We start from the raw sequence: 19,537 nt of genomic DNA, 5'->3' as shown, positions 1-19,537 counted from the left end.
CGAGGGGGCTGCATACCTATGGTGGCACGTGTTGGGATAATTTTATAACTGGGGCTCGGTATTTTTCTTTGAAATTTATTCTGTGCAGTGTTGCAACATGACCTATTTGTGGTTATAGGCACTTTGCGTAGCAGGCATTGCCACACAGCTGAGGGGAGGTGGGTGGGTGGGTGCTGTATGTTTGTGTTTTCGTCCTGAGGCTTGCTGTGGAGATTAGAAGCGGTTGGCTTCCTAAATGGGGTGCTCCCCAGCCCCCTCTCGCCATCCGTGCTCTGCTGTGAAAGCGCAATGCAGCAGGTCAAACAGTGTCCCTCTATAGCAAAGAACCAATGTTTCAGGCTTGAGCCCTTCATCAAGGTATGGAAAATTGTCGGTAGGAGCCGAACAGAAAGGGCATGGGCGGGGGGGGGGGAAGAGGAGGACGATCCCACAGGCAGGAGGTAATCTGCTGCTCAGTCCGCTTCTCCCGAAAACTCCTACATTACCTCCTGCCTCAGGGACCATGCTCTTGCCCACGCACGCCCCCCCTTACCTTTTTGTTCGGACACCTACCGACATTTTTCCATGCCTTGATGAAGGACTGAAGCTATATAAAGTACTGTGTTTGACCTGTTCAGTTTCTCCAGCGTTTGTGTTTTTACTTCAACCACCATGTCTGCAGAGTTCCATCTTTCACCTTGTATAAAGGACACTGAGTTGCTGAGTTTCTCCAGCCTTGCATTTTTACTTCAACCGCAGTGTCTATGGACTTTTGTGATTTGCATCCGTGTTCTGCTCTTGGAGTTAAGAAATCAAAACTGCAAGTGTTGTACAGTAAAACCTCTGGAATCCAGAACTCAAATATCTGGCAAAAACATCAAGGAAAATAAATAACAATGGTGACTCTTTTAAAGTGTCTCCTTATCCCTTAAATATCCTGGTTCTTCAGGGATCTGTTCTGGGATCCCTGCTCTTAGTGTTCTGGGACTCTACATCCCTCTCTGTAACTGGATCCTGGACTTCCCAATGGGAAGACCACAGTCTGTCTGGGTTGGCAGTAGATCGTTGAACACTGTCACACTGAGCACTGGAGCACCTCAGGGTGGTGTGCTCGGCCTGCTCCTGTTCACGCTACTGACCCACAACTACTTTGCCCGATCCAGTCCCAATAAAGTCAACACATTTGCGGATGACACAACAGTTGTATTCTGCCCGGAAGTCAGTGACTGGCAGGTACTGGTGGAGGTCAGACGCTAGCGGAGTGCTGCAGGAATCTGTCCTGCGACTCCTGCTCTTTATTTTGGACCTATTTGACACGAAGGTTGGAGGAGTTGTGGATGTAGCTGAAGGTTGTTGTAGGTTATAAAAGGGTATAGATGGGTTGGGTGGAAGAATGATAGATTGAGTTCAATCCGGGTAAGTGTGAGGTGATGCATTTTGGACGGACAAACCAGGCTGGTCATTTACTTAGGAGTGTGGCTGAACAGAGGGACCTTGGGGTGTAAATCCATACATCCTCAAGGTTGATGGGATAGATAAGAAGGCCTATGGGATGCTGGGCTTCATTAGTCGGGGGGTTGAGTTGAAGAGTCAAGAGGTCATGCTGCTACTCTACAAATCTCTGGCGAGTCCCCACTTAGAGTATTGTGTTCAGTTCTGTTTTATTACGTGATGATAAAGGAATCTTGAATCCTCTCTTAGACGCTCCAATCTGGACTATATCTGGAGCATTCCTGACTTCTGCTGAGGCTGATGCACCAAACTTGTTCAATAACTCTTCCCCTTCCTCATTCCACTTCTCTCTGCATGACTGTAAAGCGCTTAAAAAAATGTTTTCTCTCTATTCCCACTCTCAATTTTCTTTCCTCTCCCTTCTCCTATTGCTGAAAGGATTTAATTAAAAGCCTCGAGATGCCAAATCTATGTTTGATATTCGAACGGTGCTGCATTCGCAGAGAGAATCAGAAAATCCCATCTTGGGTTCTGTGACTGATGAGTCAATTTATTGTCATATAATAAAACAGGGTCACATTACCTGAAATAGCCTTTTGCCTGATGTAGGGCAGACAGGTTCGCTGTCAGCTAAAATTGCTTGAGGCGCCTCTAGAGTCAGAGAAAGAGAAACAAAAGAGAGTTGTGTCTCCCCCTCTCCCCCAAGTCACTGAGTGTCCATGGATTCACCTCCAGCCCTCCCACAGCCACACAGAGTCCAGTCCATCTGGAGAACCAGATCCGAATCGTCGGGAACCCTTCAGCACCCCGGTTCTGATACCCGGTACCCCTTCAGCCAATTTTGAGCCAGTCTCCAGCAGTCCGCGTGGCTCCCGACGCCAATCCCCAGCCTCCGTGGGTCCCTTGCCTTGAGTCGCCAACGGCCCCCGCCCAATGCATGGGTCTTTCAGCCGCAGAACCCCTCGCTGGCCCGCCGCTGTGGTCCCGTCCTGTGGGTAGCCTCCCTTGCTTCTCCTTCTCAGTCTGGTGGGGGGGGGGGGGTGATCTCCCCATTTTCTGGTGCCACTGCACTAGCCCCTCAAGTCCCCTGGTGGCTGCTGCCGATCAGAGGCATCTTGGGCGCAGCTCCCGTGGACATGGGATTTTAAATAAAACAACCATCGGTTCCTTTAACGGGCCTGTGTGGAGCTGACGGCAGTTGACTGGGTGGTTGATCCCTGCTGGAGTGCTGTATCTCTGCTCCTCACTCCCCACGGGTCCGCAGCAGCTCCGCCATTACAGAAACTCTGGCAGCGATGCCATTTTCTTTTGGAAGCAGGCAACCTCATGATTTCATTGTTGTTGGTTCTGCCATGATTCCCCTTGGTTTCCTTCACCATGGTTGTATCTGGCCTCATGTGGGAATGGTTGATTTAGGGCGACACGGCTGGCGCACCACTTACAGAGCCAGTGCTCAGGAACTGGGGTTCGAATCCAGTGCTGAAGGAGTTTGTACGTTCTCCCCGGGTCTGCGTTGGAGGGTGGGGGGGGGGGGGGAGGTGGTGTCCCAATTTCTTCTCATTGTTTGAAACAACCCAGGGTGGGGGGTGGGTTCAGGTTAATTGGGCGGCACGGACTTGTGGCTGTTCGTCTAATTTAAAGTTCACTGCCCTCTGGGAAAAGCAGTTCCTCCTAATCTCCATCCTAAATCTACTCCCCTGGATCTTGAGGCCGTGTCCCCTATTTCTGGTCTCCCCCACCAATGGAAACAACTTACCTACTTCTATCTTATCTATACCTTTTATAATTTTAGACGTTTCTACAAGATCCCCTCTCATTCTTCTAAATTCCAGTGAGGAGTCCCAGACGATTCAGTATCTCCTCAAAGGCCCATCCCTTATCAGGCAATGCATTCTAGATTTTCATCCCCCCTCTGGATGAAGCTCGAAATGTGCCCTCTGACCATATCACAGCTGCCTGCTCTATTTTATACACTTCCCCTTGCGCCCCTGTGTGTCTTTTTCCCCTTCAAGGAAGGCAAGCCCAGCCTATCCAATCCTGCCCATAACTGAGCACTGTCCCTGGCAAGGCTCTGATGCAGCCTGTGTACGACTTCCAAGATGTGCCTCTCTGCTAGAGGGATGGTGGAGGGAGACCCGCTCAGGTCCTGTATCGCCATAGTGTCAAGTGTATCTATGCATTCCCATCTGTATGTTGTTACATATGTTCTCAGTACACCGTTACCACCACTGTGGCACCTTGTCAGTACTATCCCTCTATTGTTTGAGGACTTCCCCTTGGTCTCAGTGCCCAGTAATTGGGGGGGGGGTGTGGGGGTGACTCTAGACCAGTGTTTCTCAACCTTTTTCTTTCCATTCACATCCCACTTTAAGTAATCCCTATGCCATAAGTGCTCTGTGATTAGTAAGGGATTGCTTAAGGTGGTATGTGAGTGGGAAGGGAAGGTTGAGAATCACTGCTTTATACCCAATTGTTACTGAAATATTTTGCTTGAGAAAAATTGTCATTGGCCCATTTCCTTTGGAGATCTGAAACTGTGCACATAACGAATCAACGAGGTACGATTAAAACAGTGGTTATCAAACTTTTTCTTTTCACCCACGTACCACCTTAAGCCATCCCTTACTAATTACAGAGCACCTAGAGCACAGTGATATGTAAGTGGAAAGAAAATGGTTGAGAACCACTGCTCTAGACTGTGGACCTTCCATACAGTGCCCTCACATTGGCCGTGCCTGTAATACAGCTTGGATTGTGCCTGTCGACAGCATTCCCTCACCGAGATCTCTGAGTGTGTAAAGACCGACATGTTTTGGGAAGACCCAAAGGGCATCTTCCAGCGGTTCTGGGTGTCCGACTCTGTGTGTGTCCCTGGGAACTGATCGGAGACTCTCGCTGCTGCTGGGGAATGAACCGTGACAAGGACCCTTGCATTCTTCACTGCCTTTGGTGAATCTGTATTCAGTGTAGAGGCAGCTGACCGTCTCTACTCTGCCAAATTTGAACTCTGACGGTTCCATGTGAGGCGCAGAGAGTCCCTCAGTCTGCCCCTGAGATCAGTGTTGGTGACCTACCTGGACAGGGGAAAACCCCTGTTATTTGTTATGTCAGCACTTTTGACAAGGGGACCAACTTGGGAAAAACTTAGTTGATCATTATTTGTGATCTGGTTCTGTCTGAGAAGTTTGCACACTCCCCCGGCGACTGGGTGATCCATAGAGCACTGTAATACAGAAGTCTGCAGATGCTGTGATTGTAGTAAAAACACACAGGAATGCTGGAGGAGCTCAGCTGATCTCACAGTGTCCATAGGAGGTAAGGAGATGTATTACTGACGTTTCGGGCCCGAGCCCTTCCATGGGGTATATGCGAAGAACAGGAAGGTGTCTGAATAATGACAAGATTGGCCAGGAGGAGGAGGAGTCCAGGCTAATAAAAAATGTTAATTGGATATGATAAGAGGAGAGGTGAGAATTGATTTGGCTCTGTTTAAGGAGATCAAGGGAAATGAGAGAGCTGGCGGGAGTGCTTTAATGGACACTGGAGAAGTTGATGTTAATGCCATCTTGTTGGAGGGTGTCCAGACGTAAGATGAGGTGTCATTCCTCCAATTTGCTGGGGGTGGTCCTCAGTCTGGCAGTGCATGAGACTGAGGACAGACATGTCAGCAAGGGAATGGGACGGGGAATTGAAATGGGTGGCTGCTGGAGATCCACGCCGTTGAAGCAGACAGAGCCAAGATGCTCAACGAAGCGATGTGACAGTCTGCGCACTGTCTCTCGGATGGAGGGGAGACCACAGCGGGAACACCGGATGCATTGGTTCACAGGTGAAATGTGGCTTCGCTTGAAAGGACCATTTGGGGCCCCGAATGGCAGTGAGGGAGGAGGTGTGGGCACAAATGGAGCGTTCATTTTTTTTCCTCTCTTAAATGTCATTATCAAGCCGGCTTTCATCACTTCAGCTGACCACTCGTTCCACACTCTAGCCACTCTCCGCATGAAGAAGTTTCCCCCGAATGTTCCCTTTTGCCCTTCAACCTGAAGCTCTGCTTTGTTCCCAAGTTCCCGGGTTGGGAGGTTAATGGACTGGTATGAATTAATGTTGGGGAATGGTGGGATTGATGGGAATTTGAGGGAATATTTCTGGAGGAGTGTATTCTTATGAGTTTAGAACTATGAGGGGTCATCTTGAAACATAAAATATCTTAAGAGAACATTTCAGGGTGGATGTGGAGAGGTTTCCAATCATGGGAGAGTCTTTAAGATAAATTTTTGACATAGCACAGTAACAGGCCCACAAGACCGTGCCGCCCAATTCACACCCAATTGATCTACAACCTGCAATGCGTTTTGAATGGCGCTGGACAAAATGGCTGCTCTGTCTACTTTACGGTTACATTCTAAATATAGTATTACATGACAATTATAGGAAAGTGGAGTCCCTGGGGAAAACCCATGCAGACACGGGGAGAACATACAAACTCTGTACAGACAGCGCAGGGTTCGAACCCCAGTCCTGATCGCTGGCGTTGTAACAGCGTTGCGCTAGCCGATGTGAGGACGGCAAGGTTTCGGTAGATCATTGTCTCTGGGGTGGATCTCTGGCTTTGCCCTTCAGGAGATTGAGTTACTCGAGGTGCTTCGAGTTGAAGGGGAGACGAGGCCTGGGATCCACCCTTCCGAATGGAGGGTTGCGGGCTTGAGGGCACTTCCCCTATACTGTTGAGTGGGATAGCTCTGTGGGGCTGCATCTGCATGAAGGGCTGAATGGTCTCTTCCAAAGCTGTGCTGCTGTTCTTTAGGCCTGATGCTGGTGCCCTCTGCTGGCGACCTGCGGTGCTGACTGCAGCTGCCTCTGCCCTGATGTCCACTGGAGGCAAAGCCTACACACAGTGTGTTCAGGAAGCATAGCCGAAGGCTTTTTCCTCTCTGAGTCCAGGGCCGAGTGGAACAAAAAGTCCTGCTTGTGAAGCATCCTCTGCACTGTCCCCAGGTGGTTTGCTGCTCTTGTGAACGGTTTGGGTTGGACATTCTTGAATCTGATCCTTTGCCTCGACCAGCTCGCAGGGGTAGGGTAGTGTGCAGGTCCCTCTGCCAACTGGATGCCACTGCTGGACCCTCCTCTGAGCTGGGTCACGAAAGTCTGCAGGTACTGTGATTGTAGCACAAACACACAAATGCTAGAAGGAATTCAGCTGGGTTTTGAGCTTCCACAGGAAGTCAAGGGTATATGGCCGATGTTTTGGTCCTGAGCCCTTCCTCAAGGAGCAAGCAAAAAAAACCCCTCTCAGAATACAGACAGTGCTGGCTGGGGGAGGAGTCCAGTCCAACAAAAGCCGTGCCCCACTGCTGCCTTGGCTGTTGTCAACACTGATTTTAAATTTATTCTAGGACAGCAACAGGCCCTTTCAGCCCATGAACCCATGCCGCCAAATTACGCTCAATTGACCAACAACTCCCGGTACATTTTTGAAGGAAATCGGAGTGAATAAACTCATTACAGACAGCATGGGATTTGAACTCCAGCCCCAATTGGAGGAAACCCATGCAGACACGGGGAGAATGTGCAAACTCCGTACAGACAGCACGGGATTTGAACCCTGGCCTCAATTGTTGGCGCTGTAACAGTGTTGCATCTGCCAGAGAGCTGCCCCCTCGCTCCCCCCCCCCCCCCACAAATCGGTGAACCCTGCTGCACTCCTGGATTGGTTCCCTCTGTGCTGTGTTCCAACATGGACAGGAACATTGTATTTCTTGGCTTCCTGTTATTTAGTTTGGCCTGTTAATCCATCCTCGGTGACTCAGTTCTTCAACAAAGGGCTGTGTGAAAACAAGGAGAGAGGAGCCTTGAGTCATACCCACGGCACCTGGTTTATTTTGGGAATTCTGGTGAGCCGTTGACTTAAGATTCAATTTATCGTCATGTAATAAAGTCAGTGAAATATCACATGCAACTTGTTTTTGTCGGCTGTAAGGCAGGCAGATTCGCCATTGGCAGAAATTGCCTGGCTCCTCTTACAGACAGAGAAAGAGAAGCAAAAGAGATTCCTCCCCCTCCCCCCACCCCCCCCAGTCACCGAGTGTCCATGGATTCGCCTACAGCACTCCCGCAGCCACACAGAGTCCAATCCAAACCATTGGCAGCCAGATCCAAACCTCAGTCACCATCAGGATGCCTCCAGCATTCTCAGCACCCTCTAGCGGTGTCCCGGTTCTGATACCTGGTCCCCCTTCAGCTAGTGGGTGAGCGGTGACCCTACGTGGACCCGAGTGAAATTCCTGGGAAGGCAAGACTTCCCTGGCCTTTCACACCTATAATTTGCCCTTCCCGCCAATTTAGGGAGGGGTTCGGCCCCCAGGGATGACGTAGTGTGTGATGCATTACGCACTCACAGGAAGTCCTACTGGGTCGAATTGCACAGTAATAGCAGATGAGACCGACTTAACGGCAGTGGCCGATGCTTCCCCTCCTCAGCTGTTAGCTGATTCAGACCTGGGGAAATTACCCGGGTCCAAGGCTCCACCTGGTCTGAGAATTTTCACACTGCTGGTTCATGGGAGGGTTCCCCCGGGAATCCCCATTTTACATGGCAGTGTGAAAAGGCTGAAGGTAATAGGGAGAATCCTGGGCATGGAGACTGGTGAGTCGCGTCAGTGGTGGGCAAACTATCGGAGAGGATTCTTGGGGACAGGATTTGCAAGCATTTATAGAAGTACAGTCTTCTTGGGGATAGCCAGCATGGATTTGTGAAGGGAAGGTCGTGCCTCCTGAGCCTAAAGGGCCTTTCATGCAACGACAAGGCCCAACTGTAAAGGCGGTGGTTCTCTGCCCTTATGTTGGGAGATTTACCTTCTTGAATGCACTGTGGCCGGCTCCAAGGCTGAATGTGATCCCTCTCTGGGAAGGATAATCGGAGGAGCACTACGCTCCACTGCCTTACACGAATGTGCTGCCGCTACAAGTGGCTGATCAGGCGGGGGAGGGCCTGATGAGTCGCGATGACACTGTCAGCTCGTGACCCATCTCCCCTCTCCCTCCCACCCGCTCACCCCTCTGCATGACCCCCCCCTCAATGCAGGGACGGCCGGTGCGGGCTGTGATAGCCCCGCCAGCTGCTTTGGGCCTTTGCTGGCCGCGCTCGAAACACGGCGGTCTTCCCTATCCATGATTCCTGCACACTGCTGGAACTGTTCTGGGAAACACAGAGCAGTTCCAGCTGCGTGGGGCAAATTATGGGTAGGGAAGACGGACATTGCTGTGTATTTATGACGGGTGGCGCCTGTTGCCCCACCTCCATTGGACCCAGAGGGCGCCATGCGATGCCGGTCGACATGAATGCAATGCTGGGCCGCCTTTTAGGGCTGCTCTGTGAAAGGTCAATTTTGTTAACCAGCCCCCAGATGGAGGCCTGGCATGAAAGGGCATCAACTGAGGTTTTTGAGGAGGTAACAAAAGAAAATTGAAGGTTAGGGCCCGAGATGTGTGTAGAGCTCGTCAAAAGGACCAAAGACCTTGATCCAAACCAAGGCTTTTATTAGCAAAAGACAGGAGCTCTTCACAGGTGGCCGACCATTCTGGAATGATCCGATAGGTCTGTACATCACAATGTGGTGGTGCATGTGGATTTTAGTCAGGCATTTGACAGGGAGGCTTGATCAGAAAATCACAGGATCCACGAAAACCTTGGTTGTATAGAGAAGAGAGTAGTAGTGGAAGGAAAGTATTCTGCCTGGAGGTCGGTGATGGATGGAGTTCCACGGGGTTCTGTCCTGGGCCCCCTGCTCTTTGTGATTTTTCTTTTAAATTAATGACCTGGACAAAGAAGTGGAAGGATTGGGTCAGTAAGTTTGCAGATGACACGAAGGTCGGAGGTGTTGTGGAGGATGTAGAAGGTTGTCATAGGTCACAACAGGATATGGACAGGATGCAGAGTTGGAAGGAAAAGCGGCAGATAGATTTCAATCTGGATAAGTGTGAGGTGATGTATTTTGGAAAGTCAAACTTGAAGGCGGAGTACAGGGTTAATGGTCAGTTACTTAACAGGAACAGTGGGACCTTGGGGTCCAAATCCATGAATCTGTCAAGGTCGCCGCACAGGTTGATAGGAGAGTTGAGAAGGCCTATAGGACGCTGGGCTTTATTAGTCGGGGAGGGATTGAGTTCAGGAATCGAGAGGTGATGTTGCAGCTCGACAAATATCTGGTGAGAACAGACTTAGGTGACTAGAACTGAACACGATATCCTCATTACAGGAAGTATGTAAGTATGTGGGAGCCGTGGAGAGGGGGCAGAGGAGATTTACCAGGAAGTCTTGGACGTAAGGTTAGCAGAGCTGGGATTTTTCTCTTCTGAACAAAGGGTGAGAAGAGACTTGATAGAGGTCTACAAGATTCTGAGAGGCATAGATAGGGTGGACGGCCAGTGCCTGTTTCCCAGGGTGGGATCAGCAAACACCAGGGAATGTTTGTATAAAGTGAAGAGAGGAAGGTTTAGGGGAGACATCAGGGGTGAGATTCTTTTTACACAAGACGGCATGGTTAGCGCCACGCTGTTACAGCGCCAGCAATTGTGACCAGACTGGGGTTCGAATCCCACTCTCCCCGTGTCTGTGTGGGCTTTTCCTGGGGGCTCCGATTTCCTCCCACTGTTCAAAATGTACTAGGGTTAACCATATAACCACTTACAGCACAGAACAGGCCAGTTCGGCCCTACTACTAGTCCATGCCATAACAAATCCTCACCCTCCTAGTCCCACTGACCAGCACCCGGTCCATACCCCTCTAGTCCCCTCCTCTCCATGTAACGATCCAGTCTATCCTTAAATGTAACCAATGATCCTACCTCGACCACGTCTGCCGGAAGCTCATTCCATATCCACACCTTTCCCTGTAACTCAAACCTTGAAATCCTGTCAACATTCTCGTGAACCTTCTCTGCACTCTCTCTATTTTGTTTATATCTTTCCTATAATTTGGTGACCAAAACTGTACATAGTACTCCAAATTTGGCCTTACCAATGCCTTGTACAATTTCATCATAACCCCCCCCCTACTCTTGAATTCAGAACTCCGATTTATGAAGGCCAACATTCCAAATGCCTTCTTCACTACACCATCTACCTGAGTATCAGCCTTGAGGGTACTATTTACCATCACTCCTAAATCCCTTTGTTGCTCTGCACATCTCAATAGCCTACCATTTAATGCATATGACCTATTTAGATTTGCCTTTCCAAAATGTAACACCTCACACTTATCTGTATTAAATTCCATCAGCCATTTCTCTGCCCACGCCTCCAGCCTCCCTAAATCACCTTTTAATCTACGGTAATCTTCCTCACTGTCCACAACACCACCAATCTTTGTATCATCCGCAAACTTGCTTATCCAATTCTCCACCCCTACTTCCAGATCGTTAATATATATAACAAACGATAGTGGACCCAGGACCGATCCCTGAGGATCTCCACTAGTCACCGGCCTCCAATTGGACAAACAATTTTCTACCACTACTCTCTGACACCTCCCATCCAACCATTGCTGAATCCATTTCACTACCTCCTCATTTATACCTAATGCCTCCACCTTTTTTCCTAACCTCCTGTGGAGAACTTTGTCAAAAGCTTTACTAAAGTCTAAATAGACAACATCCACAGCTTTTCCTTCATCAACCTTTTTTGTAACCCCCTCAAAAAACTCAATCAGGTTTGTCAAGCATGATCTACCCCCGACAAAACCATGCTAATTACTCCCTATCAATCCCTTTACCTCCAAATATTTGTAAATACCATCCCTCAGAACACTTTCCATCAACTTACCCACCACAGACGTCAGACTCACGGGCTTATAATTCCCAGGTTTACATTTGGACCCTTTCTTAAACAGCGGAATCACATGCGCAACCCTCCAATCCTTTGGCACTACCCCCGTGACCAGTGACATCCTAAATATCTCTGTTAATGGCACCACTATCTGTCCACAAGCCTACCTGAGTGTCCTTGGGAATATTTTTGTCCAGTCCCGGAGATTTATCCACCTTTATCTTTTTCAACACAGCCATCACTACTTCCTCAGTTATCCTTATATGCTTCATGTCCTCCTCACTATTTTTCTTTACTTCAACTGGTTCAATATTTTTTTCCCTAGTGTATACCGAGGCAAAGAAATCATGCGAAATTTCCCCCATTTCCTCTGACTTCTCACTCAGCCTACCCTCGCTATCTACAAGGGGTCCAATTTTATCCCTCACTAATCTTTTACTTTTAATGTACCTATAGAAACCCTTTGGATTTATTTTTACTCTGTCTGCCAAAGCCTCTTCGTGCCTTTTTTTGGCCTTTCTAATTTCTTTCTTAAGATTCCTTCTACACTCCTTGTAGTCCTCCTTCAAATTCTCAGCCTCCTGCTCTTTATACCTCTTGTACACCTCCCTTTTTCTCCTAACCAAATTTCCAATATTCCTCGAAAACCAAGCCTCCGTATGAGTTCCAGCCTTTCCTTTGATCCTCATTGGGACATATCTACTCTGTACCCTCAAAATTTCTTTTTTGAATATCTTCCATTTTTCATTTACATCCTTACCTGAAAATATCCTGTCCCACTCAATACTCCCCAAATCCCTTCTTATTCCTTCAAAATTTGCTCTTCTTCAATCCAGAACCTCAACTTTAGGCCCCTTCTTGCTCTTCCCTAAAGCTACTCGAAAACTAAGAGTTATGATCTCTCGACCCAATTTGTTCTCCAACATTAATGTCCGATACTTGACCTAGCTCATTCCCTAACAGGAGATCTAGTATTACACCGTCCTGAGTCGGTTCTTCTACTAATTGATTTAGAAAACAATCGAACACATTTAACGAACTCTAGCCCATCCAGCCCTCTAACTGTATGTGTATCCCAATCAATGTGAGGGAAGTTAAAATCTCCCATGATCACACATATACGTTATCTCCCTACAAATTTGTTCCTCTAATTTTCTTTGCCCATTTGGTGGTCTGTAATACACCCCTATTAGCACCCTCATGCCTCCTTCACCCCTCAATTCCACCCAAACAGCCTCACTGGACGATCCCTCCAGACCATCCTGCCACCTCACGGCTGTAATGTCCTCCTTAACAAGCAGAGCAACTCCTCCCCCTTTTTTACCCCCTGACCTATCACATCTAAAACAAATGTATCCTGGAATATTAAGTTGCCAGTCCTGCCCCTCCTGTAGCCAGGTCTCACTAATTGCCACAATATCATGACCCCAAGTATATGTCCATGCTCTAAGCTCATCTACCTTGTTCACTATGCTTCTTGCATTAAAATATATGCATTTCAGAGAATGACCCACGCATATATTCTCTTTTCTACCTTTTACCCTAATCTCCATCCTACCTTTGTTATCGTTATTATTCCTATCTAGGTGGCCGTGCTCCCTTGACACTGCTTTCACACTCTGTTCCCCACCCCCCTGCCAAACTAGTTTAAACCTTCCCCCACAGCTATAGCAAATCTGCTTGCCAGCACATTGGTCCCCCTCCAGTTCAAGTGGAGTCCGTCTCTTTTGTACAGGTCCGATGTTCCCCAGAAGAGATTCCAATGATCCAGAAATCTTATCCCTTGCCCCCTGCACCATCTCTTTAGCCACGCATTCATCCTCCACATCCTCCTATTTCTACCCTCACTAGCGTGTGGCACCGGCAGCAATCCAGAGATTACTACCTTGGAGGTCCTGTTTTTTAACTTCCTACCTAATTCCACATAATCCTGTTTTAGGACCTCATTCCCACTTCTCGCTAAGTCATTGGTCCCCACATGGACCACGACTTCTGGCTGTTCTCCTTCCCCTTGCAGAATGCTATGAACTCAATCAGAGATATCCCTGACCCTGGCACCAGGGAGGCAACAGACCAACCTGGATCCCCGATATCGTCCCACAAACCTTCTATCTGTTCCTCTGACTAATGAGTCCCCAACTACAAGTATCCTGTTCTTATCCCTCCTTCCCTTGTGGGTTTTGGGTTAATGGCGTGTAAATTGGGCGGCATGAACTTTGTGGGCCGAACTGGGCTGTTACTGTGCTGTCTGTCTAATATTAAATTAAATTTAGAGTTGTGGGTGCCTGGAGGCCATTGCCAGGGGTGGTAGTGGAGGCCGGAACATTTAAGAGATTTTTAGATCACTACATGGACAAAAGTAAAATAGAGGGGAGGGGTACGAGGTAGGGAGGGTTTAGTTTTTTTCGCGTAGGTATATATGGGACAGCACAACATTGTGGGCCAAAGGGTCTTTACCATGCTGCAATATTCTATGTCAAAGGATTAGCAATGGTTAGTGGAATGCCGTTAGAGTGCCAGTGATGGGGTCCGGAGTTCCAATCCTGTGCTATCTGTAAGGGGTTTGTACATTCTCCCTGTGTCTGCGTGGGGTTTTCCCTGAGGGCTTTGGTTTCCTCCCACCATTCGAAAGGTACCAGGGGTTTTGGGTCAATTGGGCAGCACAGACTTGTGGGCCGGAAAGGCCTGTTACCCTGCTGAATTTTAAAGATTTAAAATTTTAAAAGGTGGAGGGTAATTCTGCAGGCAGAGTCAAGCTGAAGCTTGTTCGATGATGTAATGTGGAACAGGTTTAAGGAGCCAATTCTCTTGTTCCTGAAGGAAGCCTGCTTCAGTTTAATGGGGGAGGGTTCCGGAGGGAGAGCACGTTCTCTCCCAGCTGTGCAGGAAGACTGCCGCTTCATACCGGATGGGAGCTGCCGGCAATGGTGTGTGGAGTACACAGTGGCCGTACTGGGGACCCAGCCTGGACGCTGGAGCAGCTGCTGCGTCCGAGGCCGGATGACGTCACCTGCATTCTGAGCAGCCCCACAATGGCAGGAAAAGTCCGAGACACCGGTCGTCAGTGCGGGGGAAGAAGGAAAACAAACACAAGCTGCCATCCCGGGGACTGGAGTGAAGAGCGGCTCCGGCTCATTCACTGCACCCCTGTTTACACCCCCCCACCCCTCCGACACACTCTAGCTTCAAAGCAGCAGGGGCTTCCTTGGGAGACCATCAACCTGGGGATGGGGGGGAGGGGCAGAGAGGCATTCAAAATTCCTCTTCCCCCTCCCCCACACTGGAGAGGGTTGAGAAGGGTTCAAAATTGCCTTTGGGGAGGGTCTCAGGTTAATGGGAGAGGTGGCCATGGGGGAACGCCAGGGGGAGGTGGATGTGTCAGGGGAGCGCCAGGGGAGGGGTGGTACCAAGGGATTGGATTGGAGGAGAGTGGCAGCACTATTGGGAGAGCTGTGGTTGGGGAGGTGATGAAGGAACCTCTCACTGGGGAGGGATAGTTCTGTTGGAAGGGGAGCACCATCCCATCACACACTCCAAGGGTCAGACACTGAATGAAGCTCCCTCCATACTGTCCTATCAGGGTCAGATATAGAGTGAAGCTCACTCTGCACCGTTCCATCCCACACTTCTGGGGTCAAACACAGGGCGAAGCTCCCACCGCACTGTCCATCATCCGCACTGTCCCATAACACACTCCCAGGGTCAGACACCGGGTGAAGTTGCCCTCCCGTGCTACTGCCTGCCATCTAACCGTGTGGGGCATCACTGCCCTTTTCTGCTGCAGGGGTGAGTGGTGGGAAGTCTCAGTTGAGGTCCAAGGGCCCCTCTGCAGAAAAAAACAGAAAAAAAATCCAACACTGCTTTCTTCCTAGTTTGGAGAACGATTCTCTTCTCCAGATTCTGTTTTGATTCCCACCTCTCTTGGTGAGTGAATATCTTTTCCTGAAAGCTAAAAATACTTCCCGCAGAGCCTCTTATTGGCACCTGTGTCAGGGGAGGAAGCAGGATGTGACTTGCACTGGTTTTCTGCGCTGGTTAAAGGGTAACTTCCTGGCTGGGTCCAGGAATCTTCTTGCGTGGATTAGCTGGAAGCTCAGACCCCCTCGGTCAATGGTGTGCCCGAGGATTGCTCGCTCTCGCTGTATGGAAACCCTCCAAGTTCCAGCCTGGCCACCGAGCTCGTCTTTGCTTCGCAGCTGCCGAGAGTGGGTCTCTGGGCGCGGGGGGTGAGTCACGGGGGAAGGGGAGAATTGGTTGTGGGAAAGAGTGGGAAGACGCAAACCCCTGCCTGGGTGGTGGGGAGGGGGGGGTGTTCGAGGAATGCGTCTGTTTGCAAGCAGACCCTTCGAGCAGGGTCAGTTAGTAGTCAACGCCCGAGACCTCCACCTCCCCCTGCTGTCTTCAGATTGTCAGACCGCTGGGTTAATCTTCCTGGAGGATTGCCTGAGGTAGGGATTCGGTGTTAGATTGAGAATGAAGCTTCCTCTATACGTGGTCCCGTCATAGATTCTCAGAAGATGGGTTAGTCACAGGCTGTCCTCTCGGAGTCTTAGAGACCAGCACAGAGTGAAGCTCCTTCCACACCATCCCATCACATGCTCCTGGTGTCAGACACAGAGTAAAGCTCCCTCCCCACTGTCCCATCACATGCTCCTCGGGTCAGTCACAGTGAAGCTCTCTCTGCATCATCCTGTCACACTCCTGGGATCAAACACAGAGTGAAGCTCCCTCCGCACCTTCCCATCACACACTCCCAGGGTCAGGCACAGAGTGAAGCTTCCTCCAATCCTTCACTCTCCCAGTATTAGACAGAGTGATGCTCCCTATCCTCTGTCCCCTCACACATTCGCAAGGCAGGTTGAGAGGAATAAAATGGGTCAGTTACAGATTAAAGCTCCCTCTCTGCTATACAAAAACAATGTTCTCCTAGTATAGGGCTCACTCTGATAACCTACGTCTTCCTCAGCTGGGTCTGACAGTCTCCAGTAAACACCTGTTGAAACAGAATTTGGCCCAAGTAAATTTTTAGAGTCAGTAATTAATTCTGGTATGTCTGACTCCAGGTCCGAAGAGTTTTTTGGGTTGAACGAGACCTGGGAAATCCTTTTTATTTGTCTAAGTTGCTCTAACTCTGTCACCAGACAGACATTGTAATTTCTGCTCTCATCCCAGGATTGGGATGGGGTTCTTGGCTGATTTCCACTCTCTTACCCAGGGGTCAAGAGTATGATCCCTGGAAGTGGAAGGTTTTCCAGGGATCAGGCACAGGGTTTCTGTTCTCCGACCAGGAATTGGGAGCCTGATTCATGATTGATTTCTGCTAACCTTGCTTTAGAGATGGGGATGGGAGTATGGGCATGTTACAGAGATACGGAGGGTGTAGGGGACCAGAGCGGGGGTGGCCTTACTGAGATAACATGGGGTGTAGAAGACTGGAGGGAGATACAGAGATAGGAAAGGTTGTAGGGGACTGGAGGGGGTTTACAGAGTTAGCCATAGAGGGTTACAGCAATGGGAGGGATGCAGGGGACTGGAAAGGATTACAGAGATAAGGAGGGGTGTAGGGACTAAGAGGGGGTTCCAGAGATAGGCAGGGGTGTAGGGACTGGATGGGGGTTTGGAGATGGAGAGGAGTGTGAGGACTGGAGGGGGTTACAGAGATGAGGAGGGGATGATGAGAGGTGGGGAGTGGTTTAAGGATTGGAGGGGGGGGTTACAGAAGTAGGGGGATATAGGGGACTCAAGGTAGGGGTTTAGTGGTAGAGAGGGGTGTAGGAGTCCACAGGGGTTAGAGAACTGGGAAGGGGTGTAGGAGTCCACAGGGGTTAAGAGAACTGGGAAGGGGTGTAGGAGTCCACAGGGGTTAGAGAACTGGGAAGGGGTGTAGGAGTCCACAGGGGTTAGAGAACTGGGAGGGGATGTAGGAGTCCACAGGGGTTAGAGAACTGGGAAGGGGTGTAGGAGTCCACAGGGGTTGGAGAACTGGGAAGGGGTGTAGGAGTCCACAGGGGTTAGAGAACTGGGAAGGGGTGTAGGAGTCCATGGGGGTTAGAGAACTGGGAAGGGGTGTAGGAGTCCACAGGGGTTAGAGAACTGGGAAGGGGTGTAGGAGTCCACAGGGGTTAGAGAACTGGGAAGGGGTGTAGGAGTCCACAGAGGTTAAAGAACTGGGAAGGGGTGTAGGAGTCCACAGGGGTTAGAGAACTGGGAAGGGGTGTAGGTACTGGAGAGAATTATAGAGCTGGAAAGAGGTGTAGTGACTGGAGGGGATTACTGTGTTTGGCATGTAGAAGGGTGTGACTGGAGGTCTGGTATCATGTTCAGTGTGAACATTTGTGGACTTGGCTGGGGCGGTATCGATTCTGATCCCACCCCATCGCGTTTGTTGATTCTGCTGAGCATCCCGGTTGCTGGGAGAGTGGGACTCCCCTCACTAACCCTCTGCCCTTCCTCACCAGGTGCCGTTGGGACCTGCTGATGTCACCGTGAATCCCTGAGAGGGAACTGGAACTAACAACGTGAACAGGTAAAGAGAGAGAGTCCTTTTCATTCCTGTAGCGCCGTTACCTGTGGGCAGGGCAGCAGCCAATGATATCAGGGAAAGATCCCACAAGTTCTGTATGTTGTGGGCTCGTGTTCCAGGTCAGGTGTGCCTTGTTGGACAACTTTCTCAGAATCAGAATTTATCGTCATGAACAAGTCAAACATTCATACAAACCACCTTTTAAAAAAAAAAAATGTTAAAAAATAGTGCAAGAAAAAGTCAGTGAGGCCATGCCTGTGGTTCATTGTCCATTCAGAATCTGATGGCGGAGGGGAAGAAGCTGTCCTTGTGTTGCTGGGTGCTGGTCTTCAGCCTCCTGGACTTCCTTCCTGATGGTAGAAGAATGAGGAGGGCATGGCGTGGGTAGCGGGGGCCTTTGAGGATAGAAGCTGCTTTTTTAAGACACCGCCTCTTGTAGATGGAGTGAAGTCTGGTGCCTGTGATGTCACAGGCCGAGTTAACAATCCCCTGGGGTTTTTTCCTGTCCTGTGCATTGGTACCTCTGTACCAGACAGTGATGCAACCAGGCAGAATGCTCTCAGTGGTAGAGGTTTTCGAGAGTCTTTGGCGATGTATTGAATCTCCTCAAACACCTCGCAAAGTATAGCTGCTGGCGACCCTTCTTCATGATCACATCGACATGGAAGCTCTAGGACAGATCCTTGGAGATGTGGACACCCTTTCCACTGCTGACCCCTCAGTGAGGACTGGTTTTGTGTCCTCTTGACTCCCCAAACTGTGGTTCCTCTACACCTTCAGTGCATTCAGACAAACACAAGAAACAGGAGCAGGTGTCGGACGTTCGGCCCATCGAGCCCTGCTTTGCCATTCAATGAGATCGCGGCTGATCTGATGATCAGCTCATCTCCACCAACCTGCCTTTTCCCCATGTCCCTTAATTCCCCGACTTTGTAAAAATCTACCCAACCTGGTCTTAAATAATTTACTGAGGTCGCCTCCACTGCTTCAATGGGCAGCAAATTCCACAGATTCCCCACCTTCTGGGAAAAGGATTTCCTCCTCATCTCTGTCCTAAACCTACTCCCCTGAATCTTCAGGCTTTGTCCCCCAGTTATGGTCTTCCCCTCTGCCCCCCCCACCCCCCCATGAAGCAACTTACCTACCTCTATCTTTTCTATACCTTTAATAATTTTATATTTTAAATGTAGACATACAACACAGTATTAGGCCATTTCAGCTCATGAGTCCATGCTACCCAATTACACCCAAATAGCCTACATCCCCGGTACGTTTTGAAGGTTGGGAGGGAACAGAGTGGGTTTCGAGCCCTGGTCCCAATCGCTGGTGCTGTAAAGACATTGTGCCAACTGTGCTGCTCCAAATAAAACTGTTATAAGTTACCAATGAACTAGTAACTAGCACAGCCAGGAGCTTGTAGTGTCCACATCTCTCCACAGTTCCCAGTCAGTGGGAAAACATTTCTAGTTTAACCTCACTCCCTTTGAAAGGGATCGCTTTGGCCACTGCATGCTGCCTGCCCCTTTTCACTCTCGTGTCCCGGCCTGCTGCCCGCGTTCTGTTCCTCCACACCATTAATGTTGTGGAAGGGATCAGTACAACATAAGCACTGCCCATGTCCACCTTTCCCAGGGTTCTGGCTCTCCCCCCCCTCCTCTGCATCATAGAGGAATCTGCAGGGGATCATCCACTGCATCTGGTGCTCCTGCTGTGGTCTGCTCTACATCAGAGAGATTGGACGCAGACTGGGAGATCGCTTT

At 49.7% G+C, this 19,537-nt stretch overlaps 1 protein-coding gene across 4 annotated transcripts in view; it reads left to right on the top strand.

Moving 5' to 3' along the window:
- LOC138754954 (B-cell CLL/lymphoma 6 member B protein-like) overlaps window positions 1-19,537 on the top strand; it is a 73,660-nt gene that overhangs the window by 5,141 nt on the left and 48,982 nt on the right. For 3 of the 4 annotated variants that reach the window (XM_069920018.1, XM_069920016.1, XM_069920019.1), the window contains exon 2: window positions 17,713-17,780. The gene's annotated coding sequence lies outside the window, so the exon portion shown is untranslated. Of the gene's footprint in view, window positions 1-15,346; window positions 15,481-17,712; window positions 17,781-19,537 lie in introns of those variants that run through there. The other variant, XM_069920017.1, reaches the window with a different exon arrangement.

The sequence above is a fragment of the Narcine bancroftii genome, chromosome 2 (genome assembly GCF_036971445.1).
Source record: "Narcine bancroftii isolate sNarBan1 chromosome 2, sNarBan1.hap1, whole genome shotgun sequence".
In the NCBI taxonomy this organism is placed as follows: domain Eukaryota; kingdom Metazoa; phylum Chordata; class Chondrichthyes; order Torpediniformes; family Narcinidae; genus Narcine; species Narcine bancroftii.
Note: the sequence above shows the minus strand (reverse complement) of the source record. Positions and strands in the feature narration are given on the sequence as shown.